Genomic DNA, 26479 nt, shown 5'->3' on the forward strand with positions numbered 1-26479 from the left:
TGCCTCTGTGCATATATGTTTCTTTTGTGTGCTGCTTTTGCTTTTTTGGAAAGAACCTAGAGACAACGCCTGAGTCTAGAAAAAGGTAGCATAGCTGGTATTGGACCTACCTCAGAATGTGTTTGCAGTGTCCTTGCACTCTTTATTATCCTACCCAACCTCGTAGGGGACTTGCTGAATCGATCACAAACTAAAAACATGTTATTGGAGACTGAACTCTAAGACTCCGCCCCTTTGCTGCCAAGATACCCATAAATCTCAGCCCCCAGATTTACAGAAGCAGAGCACTTTTTTTGAGTGAAGAGAGGACAATGAAAAAATCTTTTTGTGCATTCCCCTCGCCTGTTTCGTAGACACACCATGCAGCCATCAGTGCCAAAAGCTGATTGCATAGTAGTTTAAAGCTTGATACCATCCTGTCGTTCCATGTCAAGATAGGGCCAGGGAAGATGTCGCGACCTTCACCAATATTCTTTCGCAGAGGCAATATTGTAGCCTATGAGGTTTATCCGAGGCGTGATCATTGCTAGTTGAAAACTTTACCCAATAACCCGCCAGGATGATTTGAAATACAGTCATCCACGGCAATTTTTGTCAGTCTCTTAGGAGACTCAATAACTTGTTGAAGCAAAGAGTTGTGCTGTTCTTGAGCTTGTAGAAGGCTGGCATAGTCAGGATTTGATCTTCTCTCGGCACGTGTTTGGAGTGTCTTTGTGTTCTTAATGTTCATATCCAAGTACCAGGGGGATTGTGGTATTGATCCTGACCACAACAATGTTTTCAGATATGAACACAAGCTTTTTTTGCTGCTATCATTAAAATGCGATTCAGTTTAAGCTCGCCATGACGTGTTGTAAACATTTGGATAGATGCAAGCGGCAACCGTGCGGTTGACCTGTTCACTAGGCTCTCTGTGACACAAAAGCCTTCAAACGGCGAAGATATTTAAACTTACGTGTGCAGAGCACAATGGATTAGCAGTCCATCATCCTGAACCACTAGACCACCTTGTCACACGGCTGCCTATTAGCACGAAACTGGACTGTGTTTTTTTTCTGCAGCTATGTTCAGGATGATGATGTTAAAATGGGTGCTGAGCAGCAAGAAAATAGGCTGTGATGTTTTTTGCAGCTTTTTCTAGGATGATGATGTTAAAGTGGGTAGCAAGATACTTCAAACGGCCTTGCCGGGGTCTCTCGGACACTAAAGACATCAAACGACGAGGATGGGATTCGAACCCACGCGTGCAGAGCACAATGGATTAGCAGTCCATCGCCTTAACCACTCGGCCACCTCGTCACACGGCTGCCTATTAGCACGAAACTGGGCTCTGGTTTTTTTTGGCAGCCAAGTTTAGGATGATGATGTTAAAGTGGGTAGCAAGGTGCTTTAAACAGCCTTGCTGGGCACTCTCGAACACTAAACACAAACGACGAGGATGGGATTCGAACCCACGCGTGCAGAGCACAATGAATTAGCAGTTATCGCCTTAACCACTCGGCCACCTTGTCTTACAGCTGCCTATTAGCACGAAACTGGGCTCTGGTTTTTTTTGGCAGCCAAGTTTAGGATGATGATGTCAATGTGGGTAGCAAGGTGCTTCAAACAGCCTTGCCGGGCACTCTCGAACACTAAAGACACCAAACGACGAGGATGGGATTCGAACCCACGCGTGCAGAGCACAATGGATTAGCAGTCCATCGCCTTAACCACTCGGCCACCTCGTCACACGGCTGTCCATTAGCACGAAACTGGGCTCTGGTTTTTTTTGGCAGCCAAGTTTAGGATGATGATGTTAAAGTGGGTAGCAAGGTGCTTGAAACAGCCTTGCCGGGCACTCTCGAACACTAAAGACACCAAACGACGAGGATGGGATTCGAACCCACGCGTGCAGAGCACAATGGATTAGCAGTCCATCGCCTTAACCACTCGGCCACCTCGTCTTACGGCTGCCTATTAGCACGAAACTAAGCTCTCTTTTTTTTTGGCAGCCAAGTTTAGGATGACGATGTTAAAGTGGGTAGCAAGGTGCTTCAAAAAGCCTTGCCGGGCACTCTCGAACACTAAAGACACCAAACGACGAGGATGGGATTCGAACACACGCGTGCAGAGCACAATGGATTAGCAGTCTATCGCCTTAACCACTCGGCCACCTCGTCACACGGCTGTCCATTAGCACGAAACTGGGCTCTGGTTTTTTTTGGCAGCCAAGTTTAGGATGATGATGTTAAAGTGGGTAGCAAGGTGCTTGAAACAGCCTTGCCGGGCACTCTCGAACACTAAAGACACCAAACAACGAGGATGGGATTCGAACCCACGCGTGCAGAGCACAATGGATTAGCAGTCCATCGCCTTAACCACTCGGCCACCTCGTCACACGGCTGCCTTGATGTTAATGTGGGTAGCAAGGTGCTTCAAACAGCCTTGCCGGGCACTCTCGAACACTAAAGACACCAAACGACGAGGATGGGATTCGAACCCACGCGTGCAGAGCACAATGGATTAGCAGTCCATCGCCTTAACCACTCGGCCACCTCGTCACACGGCTGTCCATTAGCACGAAACTGGGCTCTGGTTTTTTTTGGCAGCCAAGTTTAGGATGATGATGTTAAAGTGGGTAGCAAGGTGCTTGAAACAGCCTTGCCGGGCACTCTCGAACACTAAAGACACCAAACGACGAGGATGGGATTCGAACCCACGCGTGCAGAGCACAATGGATTAGCAGTCCATCGCCTTAACCACTCGGCCACCTCGTCACACGGCTGCCTTGATGTTAAAGTGGGTAGCAAGGTGCTTCAAACAGCCTTGCCGGGCACTCTCAAACACTAAAGACACCAAACGACGAGGATGGGATTCGAACCCACGCGTGCAGAGCACAATGGATTAGCAGTCCATCGCCTTAACCACTCGGCCACCTCGTCACACGGCTGCCTCTGTGCATATATGTTTCTTTTGTGTGCTGCTTTTGCTTTTTTGGAAAGAACCTAGAGACAACGCCTGAGTCTAGAAAAAGGTAGCATAGCTGGTATTGGACCTACCTCAGAATGTGTTTGCAGTGTCCTTGCACTCTTTATTATCCTACCCAACCTCGTAGGGGACTTGCTGAATCGATCACAAACTAAAAACATGTTCTTGGAGACTGAACTCTAAGACTCCGCCCCTTTGCTGCCAAGATACCCATAAATCTCAGCCCCCAGATTTACAGAAGCAGAGCACTTTTTTTGAGTGAAGAGAGGACAATGAAAAAATCTTTTTGTGCATTCCCCTCGCCTGTTTCGTAGACACACCATGCAGCCATCAGTGCCAAAAGCTGATTGCATAGTAGTTTAAAGCTTGATACCATCCTGTCGTTCCATGTCAAGATAGGACCAGGGAAGATGTCGCGACCTTCACCAATATTCTTTCGCAGAGGCAATATTGTAGCCTATGAGGTTTAACCGAGGCGTGATCATTGCTAGTTGAAAACTTTACCCAATACCCCGCCAGAATGATTTGAAATACAGTCATCCACGACAATTTTTGTCAGTCTCTTAGGAGACTCAATAACTTGTTGAAGCAAAGAGTTGTGCTGTTCTTGAGCTTGTAGAAGGCTGGCATAGTCGGGATTTGATCTTCTCTCGGCACGTGTTTGGAGTGTCTTTGTGTTCTTAATGTTCATATCCAAGTACCAGGGGGATTGTGGTATTGATCCTGACCACAACAATGTTTTCAGATATGAACACAAGCTTTTTTTGCTGCTATCATTAAAATGCGATTCAGTTTAAGCTCGCCATGACGTGTTGTAAACATTTGGATAGATGCAAGCGGCAACCGTGCGGTTGACCTGTTCACTAGGCTCTCTGTGACACAAAAGCCTTCAAACGGCGAAGATATTTAAACTTACGTGTGCAGAGCACAATGGATTAGCAGTCCATCATCCTGAACCACTAGACCACCTTGTCACACGGCTGCCTATTAGCACGAAACTGGACTGTGTTTTTTTTCTGCAGCTATGTTCAGGATGATGATGTTAAAGTGGGTGCTGAGCAGCAAGAAAATAGGCTGTGATGTTTTTTTGCAGCTTTTTCTAGGATGATGATGTTAAAGTGGGTAGCAAGATGCTTCAAGCGGCCTTGCCGGGGTCTCTCGGACACTAAAGACATCAAACGACGAGGATGGGATTCGAACCCACGCGTGCAGAGCACAATGGATTAGCAGTCCATCGCCTTAACCACTCGGCCACCTCGTCTTACGGCCGCTAATAACACGAAACTGGGCTCTGATTTTTTTTGGCAGCCAAGTTTAGGATGATGATGTTAAAGTGGGTAGCAAGGTGCTTTAAACAGCCTTGCTGGGCACTCTCGAACACTAAACACAAACGACGAGGATGGGATTCGAACCCACGCGTGCAGAGCACAATGAATTAGCAGTTATCGCCTTAACCACTCGGCCACCTTGTCTTACAGCTGCCTATTAGCACGAAACTGGGCTCTGGTTTTTTTTGGCAGCCAAGTTTAGGATGATGATGTCAATGTGGGTAGCAAGGTGCTTCAAACAGCCTTGCCGGGCACTCTCGAACACTAAAGACACCAAACGACGAGGATGGGATTCGAACCCACGCGTGCAGAGCACAATGGATTAGCAGTCCATCGCCTTAACCACTCGGCCACCTCGTCACACGGCTGTCCATTAGCACGAAACTGGGCTCTGGTTTTTTTTGGCAGCCAAGTTTAGGATGATGATGTTAAAGTGGGTAGCAAGGTGCTTGAAACAGCCTTGCCGGGCACTCTCGAACACTAAAGACACCAAACGACGAGGATGGGATTCGAACCCACGCGTGCAGAGCACAATGGATTAGCAGTCCATCGCCTTAACCACTCGGCCACCTCGTCTTACGGCTGCCTATTAGCACGAAACTAAGCTCTCTTTTTTTTTGGCAGCCAAGTTTAGGATGACGATGTTAAAGTGGGTAGCAAGGTGCTTCAAAAAGCCTTGCCGGGCACTCTCGAACACTAAAGACACCAAACGACGAGGATGGGATTCGAACACACGCGTGCAGAGCACAATGGATTAGCAGTCTATCGCCTTAACCACTCGGCCACCTCGTCACACGGCTGTCCATTAGCACGAAACTGGGCTCTGGTTTTTTTTGGCAGCCAAGTTTAGGATGATGATGTTAAAGTGGGTAGCAAGGTGCTTGAAACAGCCTTGCCGGGCACTCTCGAACACTAAAGACACCAAACGACGAGGATGGGATTCGAACCCACGCGTGCAGAGCACAATGGATTAGCAGTCCATCGCCTTAACCACTCGGCCACCTCGTCACACGGCTGCCTTGATGTTAATGTGGGTAGCAAGGTGCTTCAAACAGCCTTGCCGGGCACTCTCGAACACTAAAGACACCAAACGACGAGGATGGGATTCGAACCCACGCGTGCAGAGCACAATGGATTAGCAGTCTATCACCTTAACCACTCGGCCACCTCGTCACACGGCTGTCCATTAGCACGAAACTGGGCTCTGGTTTTTTTTGGCAGCCAAGTTTAGGATGATGATGTTAAAGTGGGTAGCAAGGTGCTTGAAACAGCCTTGCCGGGCACTCTCGAACACTAAAGACACCAAACGACGAGGATGGGATTCGAACCCACGCGTGCAGAGCACAATGGATTAGCAGTCCATCGCCTTAACCACTCGGCCACCTCGTCACACGGCTGCCTTGATGTTAATGTGGGTAGCAAGGTGCTTCAAACAGCCTTGCCGGGCACTCTCGAACACTAAAGACACCAAACGACGAGGATGGGATTCGAACCCACGCGTGCAGAGCACAATGGATTAGCAGTCCATCGCCTTAACCACTCGGCCACCTCGTCACACGGCTGTCCATTAGCACGAAACTGGGCTCTGGTTTTTTTTGGCAGCCAAGTTTAGGATGATGATGTTAAAGTGGGTAGCAAGGTGCTTGAAACAGCCTTGCCGGGCACTCTCGAACACTAAAGACACCAAACGACGAGGATGGGATTCGAACCCACGCGTGCAGAGCACAATGGATTAGCAGTCCATCGCCTTAACCACTCGGCCAAAAACAGGGCAAAACGGACTGCCACAGGGGGGAAAGAAAGGGAAAGGAGAGGGGGAAAGGGGGGGGAAAGGGAAAAAAATTGAAAAAAAAAATGTAACACTTATAAACACACAAAGGATTTAAGTAAAAGTTTTGATTGATTTTTGATTATACAATTTATAATAAAAAACTTTTAAAAAAAATACTAATCTGATAAACACACCATACACCCTTGCCAGGACTTGCACCTGGAATCTTCCACCCAAAGGATGGTTGTGTTACTATTACACCACAAGAGTTTTTTTGTGTGTTTTTTTTTTTTTTTTTTACTATTGCACCACAATAGTTTTTTTCTTTTAAATATATTTTGTATATATTTTAACCACACAAGTATTTTTTTTTTTCAAACACAATTAAAAACGGAACTATATACAAAAAAATATTTTAAAAAATAAAATAAAAACCTAACTATATACATTACTATATACACCAATTAAACCAAAGCGCTCCCTGTACATTATCCTTCCACTGTGCTACAGAGAGGCCTGAGGCTGGACAATACCACCGGCCCTTCAGTTGAGTGTGGCCAGTTGTCTTATTTTTAGACAGCCCACAGTGCTTGCAGGTGTAGTGATACACATCCTTTGCCAAGCGTTTCCGTGGTGGTTCACCCCTAGCCACTCTTTCCTCGTCTTCTTGGGCAGCTTTCTGCCGTCTCCAGGTGCGCTGCCTGGGCTGAGTAGGGGGACAGGTTTGTGCTAGTGGGTTACCAGGTGGCTGGAACTGGGGTTGAGGCTGGAACTGGGGTTGAGGCTGGAACTGGGGTTGAGGCTGGAACTGGGGTTGAGGCTGGAACTGAGTTGGGTCCTGGAACTGGGGTGGAGGCTGGAACTGGGGTTGAGGCTGGAACTGGGGTGGAGGCTGGAACTGGGGTGGAGGCTGGAACTGGGGTGGAGGCTGGAACTGGGGTGGAGGCTGGAACTGGGGTGGAGGCTGGAACTGGGGTGGAGGCTGGAACTGAGGTGGAGGTTGGAACTGGGGAAGAGGCTGGAACTGGGGAGACTGAGGCACTGGTAGACCTGGTGGGTAGCTGGGAAAGGGTGGGTAGGATGCTGGTGGGTATACTGGAAATGAGTAAGCTCCAGGAGGAGGGGTGGGCAGGGGGCACCTTTTGGAGACTCGTTTCCGAACGAAGGCCTCTCCCTCCTGATTTTCAGGCTCCACAAAAACCATGGCCTCATGCCCATGTTGTGCAGGAGCAGCTTGAAGTTCTTGTGCTTCAGGTAGTGGCTCCTTTGCCAAGTACAATTGTTTTGGCAGTTCAGTACCCTGCAGAAGCATGTCTCTGTCAGCACGTTTCTGTCTTCTTAGGAGCCTGCAAGAGAAACATTGTTCAAGCAATTTATTAAAATTGGTTTTGAATATCCTGCCCTAAGTGATTGGAATGTGCTCCAGAAATTATTGAAATTAGTGACATATTTCAGTAGGCCTATGTGCATTAAAACAATTCCTAGAGAGTGCTTTATACAACACAATAAAACACATTTCACACTGTGATGCACTTGTGTTGCAAAATGGTAAAAGCACCAAAAGTTAAGCATAACTACAACATTTACACAACGACTCAAAATTGTTCACACTTGTTTTTAGTGATATGTTCAAACCAACTGTATGAAATAACGGCCAGTTCAAAAAGCAGAGGTGGCACAGATGCTGAATGATGATACCAACAATAGATGGAAACAATAATAATTGATGATCTTTACAACAGAAGTGAATCGACACTGAACTGACTTCAGCTGAACAAGAACACTATTTTCTTTTAGAGCTGCTGTGGAGCTGAAATGAAACTCTCTTTGCATTACTGATCATCAGTTATCTGCTATTACTGTAAGGCTGCTTTGAAACAATCGGTATTATAATAAAGTGCAATAGAAATAAAGGTGACTTGACTTGACTCAGGCTGGACCCAACATGAAGACCTGATGCAGAATGAACCTCCCACTGACTTTGGTTTTGCAGTTGCAGTTTTCTTCTCTTTTTTTTGGTGTACTTTAAAATGCTTTTCATTCAGAGTTTTCTTGACCTTTAAGGCTTTTGCATTTAGACTACTGTATTTTTACAGCATGGAAGTGCTGAATATACAGACATTCAATACTATATAAATGCTATTTACTATATATAATTCAATATAATAATACTGTACATACAGTATACAATATATTCACCTTACTTAGTTGTGATTACTATACTTTTATGTAATTACAAATTTGTTTACTGTTACAATATACTTTTTTTCTGTAATTGCATGCACTGGATGTTGTGTTTTTTATGTAGTGTCAAATGAATGATTTTGAGTACAAGTGAAAGGGTTTAGAAGCAATTGTTTGATGTTTTGTGAATTTAGATTGAATATTTGGATTTGTGTTTAATGTTTTGAGAAAATGAGTGATGGTTACAAGAAATGTGTTTTAGCAATTCAGAAAAACTGTAATGACTTGCCTGGTTAAATAAAGTTTCAATAAACTAAACTAAAAATAAAGTCCATTGTCTTTACTTAGTATAATTTTTTAAAGAAACATGTACAGGAAGGTTTTATAAGTACAATCTTGATATGCTTCTGTGATTGTATAAAAGTATTGCACAAAAGAAGACTCACCACGAGGAGACAGTAGTGGTGTTTACTGGGACCAGAACCAGGTTAGTCTGTCCTAGAATTTCTCTGCTGTCCTCCAGAAGCTGTTTTAAGTGGCCGTATACAGCTACAATGGCTTGTGGAATAGGGAGAGTTTTTCCACTTTTGTCCTTGGGTCTGTTCCGTGCTTGCTTGAACTCTTTAAAAAGCCTTAGGCAAACACATTCACAGACCCTGTGGACTTCAGGGTCCTGAGCCGCCTGCCCATGAGTCATGAACAGTCTATGGAAAAGAAGGATGATTTAATCTGGACTGTATACTTTGAAAATATAAACTAGTGAAGATCCAAATCGTCAAATTACCTCTCTGCTGCCTGCTGTCCTGGAGCAGAGCCACTTGGCTTCCTGGATGCTCTCCATGGTCCTGACAATGTGTTTTTCTTTGCCCTCTTGCCATATTTTGAGGGCATTTTGTCCATATCATTCAGAGCCATGTACAGCTGTACTATTTTGTCCTCCTCTTGTGATGACAAGGCAGTGATTGTACGGTTTAGGCCAACCAGGTACGCTGCCAGGGCATCAACCGCCTCCCAGCCCGAGACACCCCGAGAATCACACCGTACACTCTGAAAATTTTGGGGGAAAAAAGCCAACCTAAGTTCAATAAACGTACACGGTGTTTAGTAAATATTTTACATTGTACATGCATATATTTTAACTTTACATATGGTCGACAATATGTTTTTCAAATATTTTAAAATCAAAGATAGTAAAGGATAGCAACATTACCTGCCCGGATGTGCTAGGACGTGCAGTGTCATCCTCCTCTTCCTCACTGACCTCCTCAGTATCATCCACATGACTGGTCACCACAGATACTGAAGGGTCAGAGTCACCAGCCCTAAGGTCAGCTGGATTGCACACAGTCGTGTCGAAATCCTCATCTTCGGGCTCCTCCGAGGGGACTTCGGTCATGTCACTGTGGTGTGCAGTCAGCTGATCACCTTTATTGGACTGGGCCAACAGGTATTCAACTGCAATCCGCTCTTCTGCAATAATTGTAACACATTGTTAACAGGGAAAGGACACACACACACAAACACAGGAGAGAGAGAGGAGAGAATACTCCAATGCTCAGCATTTCCTTGAGCGATAACTTACCAGTGGGCTTTCCTGGAGGGGTGAATTCAGGCATCAAAGCACAGCCAAGGACCCTTTGGCTCATGTTGTTGAGGTGAGACATTAGTGAAACATCAAATGTCCTGAGGGTTGAGGCCCCCACCACAGCTACAGCTTCTTTTGCCCGGCTCATGTTCCACCTCGAGGCCCCCTCCAACATGTACATCTGTGTGTGCATGGCGTTGCATCTCCATCCTAAGAATGAAAATGCACATATTCAGTTAATTATTCAATTATTTTAAACTGAGGACATGCAAATTTAATGACACAGTTATAGAACAGTGACAGAATAATAAGACAAGCAGCTGGCAGTAAATTCCATGAAAGCAAGCTAAATCCAGGTAGTACCCAGGATTCTACTACTATAAAGTTGACACAATAGCAATCTTTACGACTTAAAAATCTACAGAACATTCTGCAATTTAACATTCGGAACTTACCAGGAATGAAGGAACACTGATGGCGGTGAAAACTCTCCAGAGAGGATGACCCCCTGCCACACCTAAGCACGTTCAGTACTTTGCCACCCTTCTGGAGAGTCCCCGTCTTTGTGTACAAATCAACATGTGGAGGGTCCTGGATGCACTCGAGGTGTTTTTGCTGCATCTCCCACACATGCTGCATGCTGTCAGGGTTAACCAGGCGAAGCCCTGTAGTGTCGGTAGACTCCCAGACCGATTCCAGCAGCCCTGAAATCATGGCCCGAATCTCCTCAGCCCCGCGAGTCCGCCGCCTACAGTGCTTTGCCAGTTCACCTGGGCTGATGCTGGCCATGAGCTGTGCCTCAGTGGGAGCCTGTCCACCATGGCTGTTTTTCCACTCCCCTCTCTTGGCCGCCTTAAGCTCGTTCACATCCTCCTGATCCCACTCAAAAATACAGGAGGAAAGTTTTGAACAAAAGGTTCCATAGAGAGGGTGGTGCTCTGTAGTAAGCCCGCAGTTGAATCTCCTCATAAAATGGAAGATATCTAGCCTCACGATAGACTTCCACGGCCGAAAAAGATTCAGCACTGCAGGTGCACCTGTGGAGGAGGAAAACATTATCAAAAAACATGCATTTGATTTTATTTCAACATACTTTTCAGTCATTATAATTCATTACAATTACATTACATTGATGGTAATAATAATAATAATTACAACCACTATTAAACTTTTGTAAAATATATTGCAATGCACATACAGTATGTGACCCTGGACCACAAAACCAGTCATACGTTGCACTGGAATATTTGTAGCAATAGCTAACAATACATTGTATGGGTCCAAATTATTGATTTTTCTTTCATGCCAAAAATCAGCAGGATATTAAGATCATGTTCCATGAAAATATTTTTGTAAATTTCCTACCATAAATATATAAAACATTGATTTTTTTTGAGTGGATATGCATTGCTAAGGACTTAATTTAACTTAATTTTCAAATAGTTATATCTGGGCCAAATAATGTCCTATCCTAACAAACCATACAACAATGGAAAGCTTATTTACTCAGAATAAGCTTGCCTTTCAGATGATGGCTACATCTTAATAAAAACATTTTTAAAAAAAGACAGTGTTACAATATATTCGGTTCCTGAAATATTTGTTTCCAGTGGGTGGTGTTTTCATGAATATTCATTAGTTTCCCCGTGCTATGGGCGTCCTTGAGGGTTTAGGGTTAGGGTGGGAGGGTTAGGGTGGGAGGGTTAGGGTTAGGGGTGGGTTTAGGGTTAGGGTGGGAGGGTTAGGGTTAGGGTGGGAGGGTTAGGGTGGGAGGGTTAGGGTTAGGGTGGGAGGGTTAGGGTGGGAGGGTTAGGGTTAGGGTGGGAGGGTTAGGGTGGGAGGGTTAGGGTTAGGGGTGGGTTTAGGGTTAGGGTGGGAGGGTTTAGGGTTAGGGTGGGAGGGTTAGGGTTAGGGTGGGAGGGTTAGGGTGGGAGGGTTTAGGGTTAGGGTGGGAGGGTTAGGGTTAGGGTGGGAGGGTTAGGGTTAGGGGTGGGTTTAGGGTTAGGGTGGGAGGATTAGGGTTAGGTTTAGGGTTAGGGTGGGAGGGTTAGGGTTATGGTGGGAGGGTTAGGGTTAGGTTTAGGGTTAGGGTGGGGTTAGGGTTAGGGTCAGGGGTGGGTTTAGGGTAGGGTTAGGGTGGGAGGGTTAGGGTTAATACTCTGTCAAATAATTTTATAACAACGTCATGAATATTTTTAAGTTCATAGTGTTTTTTTTTTTTAAAGTTTCCTCCACCAGCTGACCAACAGAAGGTCAGATAATAGACAATTTCAAATATCTTAAAAATAAGAATAGGTGTTCGAGAAATTAAATCAATCATCCAATAATAATAATAATTAAAATCGATAAAATTATATTTGATTGCATTTGGAGACTGATTCACCCAAAATTAAATGAAAACAGTACAATGGTGGGTTAAGCCATGCAGTGTTTGGTCCAAATCACTGCAAAAACAGTTAATTACAGCATCCCACACATTCATATTTTCTTGAAATGCTTTTTTACATGATGGCTAAGTCTAGCTAAGACACCATCATAATGGCGTACACCTAACCAGTGGTGCCACTCTATCATTCTGAGCTGAGTTTTCAATGACTCAGTACGATTTCCTCTATGATGGCATAGTTTAGGTCAAGAAAAATGTTTATGACACTGTTATAAAATAATTTGACAGAGTATTAACACTTAGTGACATTTTATTGACAAATTCAACTGAAAAAGTGATCATAAAAACATTAATGATATTATAATGGCCTCAGTCAACGTCAAAACCAACCACATAACAGTTTAATGTTAACCCATAAAGCTAAGTCGTTTCTTAAGTTTGATAATGAATCTGCTGTCATGTTTATGACAGGTTATGATGACGTATTGGCATATTATGCACACCCCTTCAAGTAAAGCGTTACCAAAAAGACCAATAAGACTTGGTTTTGTGGTCCAAGGTCACTTTTGATAAAGTAATAATCTGAAAATCCCACCTGACTGACTGCAGCAATCCCGGTCAACATAGATGACCTGCGGCTCTGGCTCACCAGCATTCTGGTAGCGTCTGACGATGCCCTGGCACAGCTCTTCCAGTCCTGCACCTTCACCTGTTGTCAGAACACTGTTCAGAACCTGGCCGAGCTCATTGCCAATGTTTGTCATCCACGCAGCCGTGTCCCCAATGTCACCAGCCAGCTTTTTGGTGATCTAAAAAACAAGCATAAGGAAACATAAAGACATTCTAATTATATATTTTCTTCTTTTTGTTATGGTCCATTACTATATATATATATATAAATAACACAAAAAGCACACTTTTTCATTATTATGATGGATGGCTGAAAATGAAACCTTCATGTATTGTACCTTCTTAGTTGAATCCATCTTTAGGATTCGGCCATAGGTGGAGGTAATCACCCCCTTCATCTCGTCAAGATGGCTGAGGATGTCGTTGGAGTGGACAGTCTCAAACCACTGGGCGAGTGGAAGCGGCCTGAAGGGTGCAGGTGCAGAATAGGAAGGTGCCGTTGTAGATTGGACCAGGGCAACCTTTCTCAAATGATGCTCACAGTCAGAGAGGTACTGGATGGTCCGTCGTGCCCACTCCTCACTGTGGACTTCCTCTACTGCTGACTGGAGGTAGGAGGAACTGTTGCCACTGGTCCTTGGCCTGAGGAAGGTCACACATTTCTTGTCCAGGGCTAGCTGAGAGGTCAGCACTGCTGGAAACATTGTCCTGTGTGCCACATCCAGTTGTGCAAGGATGTCCTGGCTCCATGGGCATACTGGCAGCCTGCATACACTGCAGCGTGGATAGTCTCCACCCACCAGGTAGTAGCGACTACCCATGTCAATGACCTCCCTGACCTTTGGGTAGATCCCAGAATGGTGCATCTTACGGCCACACTGTTGGCATTTAAGAGGAATGCCCCACATCCTCATTGGTGCCCACAAGAACATCCTCTGTCTGAAGTACCACCCAGGCTCAGGAGGAGACGGCTTGGGCTGCATTGGAGGATAAAACCAGTTATCCTGGAAATTCTGCCTGAGCTGTCCTGTGGGCTCATAGAGGCACTTGGCTATCCACACCCAATCTGCTGGCTGGAGGACTCTCTTGAACTGACTGGGAAGAAAGCTTTCCCAATCAGTAACAGCCTGAGGCAGAAGTGGTGTGGGCTGCAGTGAGGGTGCTGGATGTGAGGATGGAGTGGGCTGTGAAGATGTAGAGCGCCATGGTTGTGAGGGCTGTGGAGCTGGAGAGTGGTGTGGGGATGGAGTGGGCCGTGGAGACGGAGTGGGCCACCGGGATGGAGTGGGTGGTGGAGGCTGTAGAGCTGGAGCTGGAGAGTGGCTTGAGGATGGAGTGGGCCGTGGAGACGGAGTGGGCCGTGATGGTGGTGGTGGTGGAGGCTGTAGAGCTGGAGCTGGAGAGTGGCTTGAGGATGGAGTGGGCCGTGGAGACGGAGTGGGCCGTGATGGTGGTGGTGGTGGAGGCTGTAGAGCTGGAGCTGGAGAGTGGCTTGAGGATGGAGTGGGCCGTGGAGACAGAGTGGGCCGTGATGGTGGTGGTGGTGGAGGCTTTAGAGCTGGAGCTGGAGAGTGGCTTGAGGATGGAGTGGGCCGTGGAGACGGAGTGGGCCGTGATGGTGGTGGTGGTGGAGGCTGTAGAGCTGGAGAGTGGTGTGAGGATGGAGTGGGCCGTGATGGTGGTGGTGGTGGAGGCTGTAGAGCTGGAGAGTGGTGTGAGGATGGAGTGGGCCGCAGGGATGGAGACACTGGTGTCTGCACCAGCCGTGGAGATGGTGAGGGGCACGGAGATGGTGTGGTCAATTTTGAAGGGCTTGCACGTGGAGCCAACAGGGCCCCATAATGGCTGGACTCAATGTGCTGGAGTAGTCCAACAGCACCCTGGACCCTGGCCCCACAGGTGTCACACTTCTCTTCAGCATGGTGGTCAGAGAGGTGCTCAGAGAACTTCTCTGCCTCCACAACCACACCACAGAGAGAACACTTAATGCCTTGTTCTTGCTGTGATGTCCCTGCCTCCTCTGTGCTGCCGCCCGCCTCCTCTGTGCTGCCGCCTGGCCCTGCCTTATCTGTTGACTGGAAGAAAACAAAGATTAGAAACAAAAGAAGGCCATACTATTCATGTTAAATAATTGAATCAATTATTCTGCAGAACTGTGCACTCAGATAACAGATCAGTGGTTATGGTCCATAAAATAGTCTATTACATGATACAGGGACTTATCATGCCTTTGATATATATAATATTGTATACCTACCTTATGGAACCCACAAGTGCACACTATAGGCCTGCCAAACAGGTCCACCTTATTCCCCTTTTGTAGGGGACAGGCATCAATCCGCTCCAATGCCTCCTTCCATCTTTTGCTTCCAGGCCTTTTGCCTGTAGTGAACTGGAAGGTGCCCTGGGCATACCTATGGCAGACGTCATTCCAATAGGCGTTGGATTTGCCTGTTTTGGTCATATCTGAAAAATACTGTGGAACAAATCAATGTAGTTGTGCATTTCTATTGGTTTTGTTAATATAGCAAGAGTAGAATTGAGTTTTTTTTTTTTTAGGTTGAACATCTGTTTTGACAACATGCATTTTAAACTTGCAAATAAAATAGCTAGCTAGTAGCATATATGTATACAAAACAACTTTCACAACATCGGGCTGTAGAATTTAATCTAATTCATTCACTTTCGTCTACCCCGAAAGATCTGGGGAACATAATATTATTCTACAGTCCAACAAATGGTTGAAATCTATATCGTAGTCTTTGTAGTTCACGCTGTTAACTTAACCCTCTAAGTCACAGCACCAAAAAAAAATATATACATATATCACCTGACATTAAATACAAAATGAAATATCTTTTTATAAAACAAATATATGCATGTGCATCAATATGTAAATAAATATGTTTGATTATTAAAATAAATGAAAAGTTAAAAGTTTTATTTTATATACTAAAACCTTAGAGACTGTGCAGTTAGAGCACTTTTGTTCAGGCAATATGCCTATCATTCAAGTGCTCCTAGGTAAAAAACAAACTAACAAAAACAAAAAAACTAATAACATTTTCTAATGCATATATTGACCCCACAGTAAATACTAAATACTAGTGTTTTTGTGTCATACTATAATAAATTGTAGTGTACTGTATATATATATATATATATATATATATATATATATATATATATATATATATATATATATATATATATATATATATATATATATATATATATATATATATATATATATATATATATATATATATATATATATATATATATATATATATATATTAAACTGATAAACTGTAATGGTCACACTTTACTATATGGTTCATTGGTTAATATTATTTAACTATATTAGTTAACAGTTATTAGTTATACAATTTATTGTTTGTGATATAAAACTGTATTTTCATTAACTAATGCTAACGAAGATGCTAACGAAGCATAGTTAGTTGATGTCAGTTAACGTTACTAATGTGTAACTACTGAAACTGATCTTAAAGTGTTACCACTGCAACAAATACTGTATAATATAACCTGTTGTAGATGTAAATGTGTACAGTATTGGGTATTTGTTTATATTACTATAACGTTAGTTGTTACCAAAGCAACTGTAAAATTACCACAAATACTATAACGTTAGTACAGTTCGAAAACACTAGTATTTACAACAAACCAACATCTGGATCTGGGGTGAGGGGTCGACATATTTTATGATGGATATATATATATATTATATGGGGTTAAACAATATTTTTTCCCAAAAAAATCGGGCCATGGAGGGTAATGTTAACTAGCATAACTGTCACACGTCACTGTTAAGTTATTTGATAACTTATATTATATTATAATAATTAATTAATGTTTGAACAAATATACCTATAAAGGTTAACACTATTGTCATGAATTTGTGATTTAATAATGCTTAACGTTACCTTTAATCCTCGGATCGCAGTCGATGTTCTGTGAGTTCAACGGGAATGTCACGGAAATAATCAGCCAATCGAGACTGGCCTCCATGTCAACTCGATTGCTGATTGGTTCTTTTTCTGTAGGAATTGATTGGCTCCTTTGCCCCATCGGTTCGGAGTTTTCGGATGTGCGTTAGGATCTGTTCGGATTAGTTAGGTGTTGTTCGGACCTCGTTCGGACCTCGTTCGGACCTCGTTCGGAAGTGTTCGGAAGTGTTCGGAATGTGTTAGGACCTGTTTCGATTGCGTTCGGACTTGTTAGGAATAGTTAGACCGGCCGATCGCTGGAAGGAACGGCCACCTCGTCACACGGCTGCCTTGATGTTAAAGTGGGTAGCAAGGCGCTTCAAACAGCCTTGCCGGGCACTCTCAAACACTAAAGACACCAAACGACGAGGATGGGATTCGAACCCACGCGTGCAGAGCACAATGGATTAGCAGTCCATCGCCTTAACCACTCGGCCACCTCGTCACACGGCTGCCTCTGTGCATATATGTTTCTTTTGTGTGCTGCTTTTGCTTTTTTGGAAAGAACCTAGAGACAACGCCTGAGTCTAGAAAAAGGTAGCATAGCTGGTATTGGACCTACCTCAGAATGTGTTTGCAGTGTCCTTGCACTCTTTATTATCCTACCCAACCTCGTAGGGGACTTGCTGAATCGATCACAAACTAAAAACATGTTCTTGGAGACTGAACTCTAAGACTCCGCCCCTTTGCTGCCAAGATACCCATAAATCTCAGCCCCCAGATTTACAGAAGCAGAGCACTTTTTTTGAGTGAAGAGAGGACAATGAAAAAATCTTTTTGTGCATTCCCCTCGCCTGTTTCGTAGACACACCATGCAGCCATCAGTGCCAAAAGCTGATTGCATAGTAGTTTAAAGCTTGATACCATCCTGTCGTTCCATGTCAAGATAGGACCAGGGAAGATGTCGCGACCTTCACCAATATTCTTTCGCAGAGGCAATATTGTAGCCTATGAGGTTTAACCGAGGCGTGATCATTGCTAGTTGAAAACTTTACCCAATACCCCGCCAGAATGATTTGAAATACAGTCATCCACGACAATTTTTGTCAGTCTCTTAGGAGACTCAATAACTTGTTGAAGCAAAGAGTTGTGCTGTTCTTGAGCTTGTAGAAGGCTGGCATAGTCGGGATTTGATCTTCTCTCGGCACGTGTTTGGAGTGTCTTTGTGTTCTTAATGTTCATATCCAAGTACCAGGGGGATTGTGGTATTGATCCTGACCACAACAATGTTTTCAGATATGAACACAAGCTTTTTTTGCTGCTATCATTAAAATGCGATTCAGTTTAAGCTCGCCATGACGTGTTGTAAACATTTGGATAGATGCAAGCGGCAACCGTGCGGTTGACCTGTTCACTAGGCTCTCTGTGACACAAAAGCCTTCAAACGGCGAAGATATTTAAACTTACGTGTGCAGAGCACAATGGATTAGCAGTCCATCATCCTGAACCACTAGACCACCTTGTCACACGGCTGCCTATTAGCACGAAACTGGACTGTGTTTTTTTTCTGCAGCTATGTTCAGGATGATGATGTTAAAGTGGGTGCTGAGCAGCAAGAAAATAGGCTGTGATGTTTTTTTGCAGCTTTTTCTAGGATGATGATGTTAAAGTGGGTAGCAAGATGCTTCAAGCGGCCTTGCCGGGGTCTCTCGGACACTAAAGACATCAAACGACGAGGATGGGATTCGAACCCACGCGTGCAGAGCACAATGGATTAGCAGTCCATCGCCTTAACCACTCGGCCACCTCGTCTTACGGCCGCTAATAACACGAAACTGGGCTCTGATTTTTTTTGGCAGCCAAGTTTAGGATGATGATGTTAAAGTGGGTAGCAAGGTGCTTTAAACAGCCTTGCTGGGCACTCTCGAACACTAAACACAAACGACGAGGATGGGATTCGAACCCACGCGTGCAGAGCACAATGAATTAGCAGTCCATCGCCTTAACCACTCGGCCACCTTGTCTTACAGCTGCCTATTAGCACGAAACTGGGCTCTGGTTTTTTTTGGCAGCCAAGTTTAGGATGATGATGTCAATGTGGGTAGCAAGGTGCTTCAAACAGCCTTGCCGGGCACTCTCGAACACTAAAGACACCAAACGACGAGGATGGGATTCGAACCCACGCGTGCAGAGCACAATGGATTAGCAGTCCATCGCCTTTACCACTCGGCCACCTCGTCACACGGCTGTCCATTAGCACGAAACTGGGCTCTGGTTTTTTTTGGCAGCCAAGTTTAGGATGATGATGTTAAAGTGGGTAGCAAGGTGCTTGAAACAGCCTTGCCGGGCACTCTCGAACACTAAAGACACCAAACGACGAGGATGGGATTCGAACCCACGCATGCAGAGCACAATGGATTAGCAGTCCATCGCCTTAACCACTCGGCCACCTCGTCTTACGGCTGCCTATTAGCACGAAACTAAGCTCTCTTTTTTTTTGGCAGCCAAGTTTAGGATGACGATGTTAAAGTGGGTAGCAAGGTGCTTCAAACAGCCTTGCCGGGCACTCTCGAACACTAAAGACACCAAACGACGAGGATGGGATTCGAACCCACGCGTGCAGAGCACAATGGATTAGCAGTCCATCGCCTTAACCACTCGGCCACCTCGTCACACGGCTGCCTTTTAACACGAAACTGGGCTCTGTTTTTTTTTGGCAGCCAAGTTTAGGATGACGATGTTAAAGTGGGTAGCAAGGTGCTTCAAAAAGCCTTGCCGGGCACTCTCGAACACTAAAGACACCAAACGACGAGGATGGGATTCGAACACACGCGTGCAGAGCACAATGGATTAGCAGTCTATCGCCTTAACCACTCGGCCACCTCGTCACACGGCTGCCTACTGGCACGAAACTGGGCTCTGGTTTTTTTTGGCAGCCAAGTTTAGGATGATGATGTTAATGTGGGTAGCAAGGTGCTTCAAACAGCCTTGCCGGGCACTCTCGAACACTAAAGACACCAAACGACGAGGATGGGATTCGAACCCACGCGTGCAGAGCACAATGGATTAGCAGTCCATCGCCTTAACCACTCGGCCACCTCGTCACACGGCTGTCCATTAGCACGAAACTGGGCTCTGGTTTTTTTTGGCAGCCAAGTTTAGGATGATGATGTTAAAGTGGGTAGCAAGGTGCTTGAAACAGCCTTGCCGGGCACTCTCGAACACTAAAGACACCAAACGACGAGGATGGGATTCGAACCCACGCGTGCAGAGCACAATGGATTAGCAGTCCATCGCCTTAACCACTCGGCCACCTCGTCACACGGCTGCCTTGATGTTAAAGTGGGTAGCAAGGTGCTTCAAACAGCCTTGCCGGGCACTCTCAAACACTAAAGACACCAAACGACGAGGATGGGATTCGAACCCACGCGTGCAGAGCACAATGGATTAGCAGTCCATCGCCTTAACCACTCGGCCACCTCGTCACACGGCTGCCTCTGTGCATATATGTTTCTTTTGTGTGCTGCTTTTGCTTTTTTGGAAAGAACCTAGAGACAACGCCTGAGTCTAGAAAAAGGTAGCATAGCTGGTATTGGACCTACCTCAGAATGTGTTTGCAGTGTCCTTGCACTCTTTATTATCCTACCCAACCTCGTAGGGGACTTGCTGAATCGATCACAAACTAAAAACATGTTCTTGGAGACTGAACTCTAAGACTCCGCCCCTTTGCTGCCAAGATACCCATAAATCTCAGCCCCCAGATTTACAGAAGCAGAGCACTTTTTTTGAGTGAAGAGAGGACAATGAAAAAATCTTTTTGTGCATTCCCCTCGCCTGTTTCGTAGACACACCATGCAGCCATCAGTGCCAAAAGCTGATTGCATAGTAGTTTAAAGCTTGATACCATCCTGTCGTTCCATGTCAAGATAGGGCCAGGGAAGATGTCGCGACCTTCACCAATATTCTTTCGCAGAGGCAATATTGTAGCCTATGAGGTTTATCCGAGGCGTGATCATTGCTAGTTGAAAACTTTACCCAATAACCCGCCAGGATGATTTGAAATACAGTCATCCACGGCAATTTTTGTCAGTCTCTTAGGAGACTCAATAACTTGTTGAAGCAAAGAGTTGTGCTGTTCTTGAGCTTGTAGAAGGCTGGCATAGTCGGGATTTGATCTTCTCTCGGCACGTGTTTGGAGTGTCTTTGTGTTCTTAATGTTCATATCCAAGTACCAGGGGGATTGTGGTATTGATCCTGACCACAACAATGTTTTCAGATATGAACACAAGCTTTTTTTGCTGCTATCATTAAAATGCGATTCAGTTTAAGCTCGCCATGACGTGTTGTAAACATTTGGATAGATGCAAGCGGCAACCGTGCGGTTGACCTGTTCACTAGGCTCTCTGTGACACAAAAGCCTTCAAACGGCGAAGATATTTAAACTTATGTGTGCAGAGCACAATGGATTAGCAGTCCATCATCCTGAACCACTAGACCACCTTGTCACACGGCTGCCTATTAGCACGAAACTGGACTGTGTTTTTTTTCTGCAGCTATGTTCAGGATGATGATGTTAAAATGGGTGCTGAGCAGCAAGAAAATAGGCTGTGATGTTTTTTGCAGCTTTTTCTAGGATGATGATGTTAAAGTGGGTAGCAAGATGCTTCAAACGGCCTTGCCGGGGTCTCTCGGACACTAAAGACATCAAACGACGAGGATGGGATTCGAACCCACGCGTGCAGAGCACAATGGATTAGCAGTCCATCGCCTGAACCACTCGGCCACCTCGTCACACGGCTGCCTATTAGCACGAAACTGGGCTCTGTTTTTTTTTGGCAGCCAAGTTTAGGATGACGATGTTAAAGTGGGTAGCAAGGTGCTTCAAAAAGCCTTGCCGGGCACTCTCGAACACTAAAGACACCAAACGACGAGGATGGGATTCGAACACACGCGTGCAGAGCACAATGGATTAGCAGTCTATCGCCTTAACCACTCGGCCACCTCGTCACACGGCTGCCTACTGGCACGAAACTGGGCTCTGTTTTTTTTTGGCAGCCAAGTTTAGGATGATGATGTTAATGTGGGTAGCAAGGTGCTTCAAACAGCCTTGCCGGGCACTCTCGAACACTAAAGACACCAAACGACGAGGATGGGATTCGAACCCACGCGTGCAGAGCACAATGGATTAGCAGTCCATCGCCTTAACCACTCGGCCACCTCGTCTTACGGCCGCTAACAACACGAAACTGGGCTCTGGTTTTTTTTGGCAGCCAAGTTTAGGATGATGATGTTAATGTGGGTAGCAAGGTGCTTCAAACAGCCTTGCCGGGCACTCTCGAACACTAAAGACACCAAACGACGAGGATGGGATTCGAACCCACGCGTGCAGAGCACAATGGATTAGCAGTCCATCGCCTTAACCACTCGGCCACCTCGTCACACGGCTGTCCATTAGCACGAAACTGGGCTCTGGTTTTTTTTGGCAGCCAAGTTTAGGATGATGATGTTAAAGTGGGTAGCAAGGTGCTTCAAACAGCCTTGCCGGGCACTCTCAAACACTAAAGACACCAAACGACGAGGATGGGATTTGAACCCACGCGTGCAGAGCACAATGGATTAGCAGTCCATCGCCTTAACCACTCGGCCACCTCGTCTTACGGCCGCTAACAACACGAAACTGGGCTCTGTTTTTTTTTGGCAGCCAAGTTTAGGATGATGATGTTAATGTGGGTAGCAAGGTGCTTCAAACAGCCTTGCCGGGCACTCTCGAACACTAAAGACACCAAACGACGAGGATGGGATTCGAACCCACGCGTGCAGAGCACAATGGATTAGCAGTCCATCGCCTTAACCACTCGGTCACCTCGTCACACGGCTGTCCATTAGCACGAAACTGGGCTCTGGTTTTTTTTGGCAGCCAAGTTTAGGATGATGATGTTAAAGTGGGTAGCAAGGTGCTTCAAACAGCCTTGCCGGGCACTCTCAAACACTAAAGACACCAAACGACGAGGATGGGATTCGAACCCACGCGTGCAGAGCACAATGGATTAGCAGTCCATCGCCTTAACCACTCGGCCACCTCGTCACACGGCTGCCTCTGTGCATATATGTTTCTTTTGTGTGCTGCTTTTGCTTTTTTGGAAAGAACCTAGAGACAACGCCTGAGTCTAGAAAAAGGTAGCATAGCTGGTATTGGACCTACCTCAGAATGTGTTTGCAGTGTCCTTGCACTCTTTATTATCCTACCCAACCTCGTAGGGGACTTGCTGAATCGATCACAAACTAAAAACATGTTCTTGGAGACTGAACTCTAAGACTCCGCCCCTTTGCTGCCAAGATACCCATAATTCTCAGCCCCCAGATTTACAGAAGCAGAGCACTTTTTTTGAGTGAAGAGAGGACAATGAAAAAATCTTTTTGTGCATTCCCCTCGCCTGTTTCGTAGACACACCATGCAGCCATCAGTGCCAAAAGCTGATTGCATAGTAGTTTAAAGCTTGATACCATCCTGTCGTTCCATGTCAAGATAGGGCCAGGGAAGATGTCGCGACCTTCACCAATATTCTTTCGCAGAGGCAATATTGTAGCCTATGAGGTTTATCCGAGGCGTGATCATTGCTAGTTGAAAACTTTACCCAATAACCCGCCAGGATGATTTGAAATACAGTCATCCACGGCAATTTTTGTCAGTCTCTTAGGAGACTCAATAACTTGTTGAAGCAAAGAGTTGTGCTGTTCTTGAGCTTGTAGAAGGCTGGCATAGTCGGGATTTGATCTTCTCTCGGCACGTGTTTGGAGTGTCTTTGTGTTCTTAATGTTCATATCCAAGTACCAGGGGGATTATGGTATTGATCCTGACCACAACAATGTTTTCAGATATGAACACAAGCTTTTTTTGCTGCTATCATTAAAATGCGATTCAGTTTAAGCTCGCCATGACGTGTTGTAAACATTTGGATAGATGCAAGCGGCAACCGTGCGGTTGACCTGTTCACTAGGCTCTCTGTGACACAAAAGCCTTCAAACGGCGAAGATATTTAAACTTATGTGTGCAGAGCACAATGGATTAGCAGTCCATCATCCTGAACCACTAGACCACCTTGTCACACGGCTGCCTATTAGCACGAAACTGGACTGTGTTTTTTTTCTGCAGCTATGTTCAGGATGATGATGTTAAAATGGGTGCTGAGCAGCAAGAAAATAGGCTGTGATGTTTTTTGCAGCTTTTTCTAGGATGATGATGTTAAAGTGGGTAGCAAGATGCTTCAAACGGCCTTGCCGGGGTCTCTCGGACACTAAAGACATCAAACGACGAGGATGGGATTCGAACCCACGCGTGCAGAGCACAATGGATTAGCAGTCCATCGCCTGAACCACTCGGCCACCTCGTCACACGGCTGCCTATTAGCACGAAACTGGGCTCTGTTTTTTTTTGGCAGCCAAGTTTAGGATGACGATGTTAAAGTGGGTAGCAAGGTGCTTCAAAAAGCCTTGCCGGGCACTCTCGAACACTAAAGACACCAAACGACGAGGATGGGATTCGAACACACGCGTGCAGAGCACAATGGATTAGCAGTCTATCGCCTTAACCACTCGGCCACCTCGTCACACGGCTGCCTACTGGCACGAAACTGGGCTCTGTTTTTTTTTGGCAGCCAAGTTTAGGATGATGATGTTAATGTGGGTAGCAAGGTGCTTCAAACAGCCTTGCCGGGCACTCTCGAACACTAAAGACACCAAACGACGAGGATGGGATTCGAACCCACGCGTGCAGAGCACAATGGATTAGCAGTCCATCGCCTTAACCACTCGGCCACCTCGTCTTACGGCCGCTAACAACACGAAACTGGGCTCTGGTTTTTTTTGGCAGCCAAGTTTAGGATGATGATGTTAATGTGGGTAGCAAGGTGCTTCAAACAGCCTTGCCGGGCACTCTCGAACACTAAAGACACCAAACGACGAGGATGGGATTCGAACCCACGCGTGCAGAGCACAATGGATTAGCAGTCCATCGCCTTAACCACTCGGCCACCTCGTCTTACGGCTGCCTATTAGCACGAAACTAAGCTCTCTTTTTTTTTGGCAGCCAAGTTTAGGATGACGATGTTAAAGTGGGTAGCAAGGTGCTTCAAACAGCCTTGCCGGGCACTCTCGAACACTAAAGACACCAAACGACGAGGATGGGATTCGAACCCACGCGTGCAGAGCACAATGGATTAGCAGTCCATCGCCTTAACCACTCGGCCACCTCGTCACACGGCTGCCTTTTAACACGAAACTGGGCTCTGTTTTTTTTTGGCAGCCAAGTTTAGGATGACGATGTTAAAGTGGGTAGCAAGGTGCTTCAAAAAGCCTTGCCGGGCACTCTCGAACACTAAAGACACCAAACGACGAGGATGGGATTCGAACACACGCGTGCAGAGCACAATGGATTAGCAGTCTATCGCCTTAACCACTCGGCCACCTCGTCACACGGCTGCCTACTGGCACGAAACTGGGCTCTGGTTTTTTTTGGCAGCCAAGTTTAGGATGATGATGTTAATGTGGGTAGCAAGGTGCTTCAAACAGCCTTGCCGGGCACTCTCGAACACTAAAGACACCAAACGACGAGGATGGGATTCGAACCCACGCGTGCAGAGCACAATGGATTAGCAGTCCATCGCCTTAACCACTCGGCCACCTCGTCACACGGCTGTCCATTAGCACGAAACTGGGCTCTGGTTTTTTTTGGCAGCCAAGTTTAGGATGATGATGTTAAAGTGGGTAGCAAGGTGCTTGAAACAGCCTTGCCGGGCACTCTCGAACACTAAAGACACCAAACGACGAGGATGGGATTCGAACCCACGCGTGCAGAGCACAATGGATTAGCAGTCCATCGCCTTAACCACTCGGCCACCTCGTCACACGGCTGCCTTGATGTTAAAGTGGGTAGCAAGGTGCTTCAAACAGCCTTGCCGGGCACTCTCAAACACTAAAGACACCAAACGACGAGGATGGGATTCGAACCCACGCGTGCAGAGCACAATGGATTAGCAGTCCATCGCCTTAACCACTCGGCCACCTCGTCACACGGCTGCCTCTGTGCATATATGTTTCTTTTGTGTGCTGCTTTTGCTTTTTTGGAAAGAACCTAGAGACAACGCCTGAGTCTAGAAAAAGGTAGCATAGCTGGTATTGGACCTACCTCAGAATGTGTTTGCAGTGTCCTTGCACTCTTTATTATCCTACCCAACCTCGTAGGGGACTTGCTGAATCGATCTCAAACTAAAAACATGTTCTTGGAGACTGAACTCTAAGACTCCGCCCCTTTGCTGCCAAGATACCCATAAATCTCAGCCCCCAGATTTACAGAAGCAGAGCACTTTTTTTGAGTGAAGAGAGGACAATGAAAAAATCTTTTTGTGCATTCCCCTCGCCTGTTTCGTAGACACACCATGCAGCCATCAGTGCCAAAAGCTGATTGCATAGTAGTTTAAAGCTTGATACCATCCTGTCGTTCCATGTCAAGATAGGGCCAGGGAAGATGTCGCGACCTTCACCAATATTCTTTCGCAGAGGCAATATTGTAGCCTATGAGGTTTATCCGAGGCGTGATCATTGCTAGTTGAAAACTTTACCCAATACCCCGCCAGGATGATTTGAAATACAGTCATCCACGGCAATTTTTGTCAGTCTCTTAGG

This window comes from Gobio gobio (assembly GCF_949357685.1).
Source record: "Gobio gobio genome assembly, chromosome: 19".
NCBI lineage: Eukaryota > Metazoa > Chordata > Actinopteri > Cypriniformes > Gobionidae > Gobio > Gobio gobio.